The 263-nt window shown below is 27.0% G+C and overlaps 1 protein-coding gene across 1 annotated transcript in view; it reads right to left on the bottom strand.

Annotated features, from left to right (window-relative positions):
* LOC119586606 overlaps positions 1 to 263 on the bottom strand; it is a 19,287-nt gene that overhangs the window by 17,936 nt on the left and 1,088 nt on the right. The window lies entirely within an intron of this gene.

The following is a 263-nucleotide window of genomic DNA, read 5'->3' as shown; positions in this document are numbered from 1 at the left end:
TAGTCTTGGGTTAGGTATAGAAAAATAAAGTAAATTGAGGTTCCATTTCATACAACAGACAAGAAAAGTAACAAACAGAGAAAAGAAGGAAAGACAGGTTGAAAATACAAGAAAAATCCTTATTGTTAAGGATATCACAAGATTACAAAGAAAATGATATATAGTTGATAACAAATACATAAATTCTGTTGGTGAAAGACTTGGTCTAAGAAATAGAAGGAATAAATTGTAGAAAAGGAATATTTGAAGAAATTAAAAGAAAA

Source organism: Penaeus monodon, chromosome 21 (genome assembly GCF_015228065.2).
Source record: "Penaeus monodon isolate SGIC_2016 chromosome 21, NSTDA_Pmon_1, whole genome shotgun sequence".
Classification (NCBI taxonomy): domain Eukaryota; kingdom Metazoa; phylum Arthropoda; class Malacostraca; order Decapoda; family Penaeidae; genus Penaeus; species Penaeus monodon.
Note: the sequence above shows the minus strand (reverse complement) of the source record. Positions and strands in the feature narration are given on the sequence as shown.